Source organism: Odontomachus brunneus, unplaced genomic scaffold (assembly GCF_010583005.1).
Source record: "Odontomachus brunneus isolate Ranch 3 - 2012 unplaced genomic scaffold, Obru_v1 Obru_scaffold_040, whole genome shotgun sequence".
Taxonomy (NCBI): domain Eukaryota; kingdom Metazoa; phylum Arthropoda; class Insecta; order Hymenoptera; family Formicidae; genus Odontomachus; species Odontomachus brunneus.
Window position 1 is genome coordinate 2,017,089 of NW_022639490.1, and position 680 is coordinate 2,017,768.

Sequence of the window (680 nt, forward strand, 5' to 3'; positions counted from 1 at the left end):
TATGAAATAGGAGATGGCAAAGAAAAGGAATAGAAAAGGCAGGGCAATGATGGTGATGATGATGGGGATCAGAAAAGGGATAAGGGTTATAAGGGTGGATATGGGGAAGTGGAAGGGATTTTGGTAGTGGAGGTTAGGGTGGGAGGGGAAAGATGGAAGGTAGTGGGGGTTTATGTGAATGGGGATATTGAAGAGAAGATGAGGGTTTTAAGAAGTTGGATGGAGGGGAGGGAGGAGAGAGTGAGTACGATTATAGGAAGGGATTTTAATGCGAGAACAGGGGAGGAGGGTGGAGCGATAAGGGAGGAAGAATGGGAGGATTTGGGAGGGGGCAGGAGCTCAAAAGATAAAAAGGTGAATAAGGAGGGGAAGATAGTGTTAGGGACGATTGAGGAGGTGGGGTGGGAAATTTTTAATGAAGGGTTGGAAGGAGATTTGGAAGGTGAGTAGACGTATACGGGAGGGAGAGGAGAGACGGTAATAGATTTGGTGTTGGGGAACGGGGAGGTGAGGAAGAAAATAGAGAGGTTGGAGGTGGGGGACAATGTGGACTCGGATCATCACCCAATAGTGGTATGGATGAGAAGCAAGGGTTGAGAAGGGAGGAAGGAGGAGGGAAGGGGAAAGAAAGGAAAGGGATGAAGATGGTCGGAGGAGGGGAAGGAGGTTTTTAGGAAGAA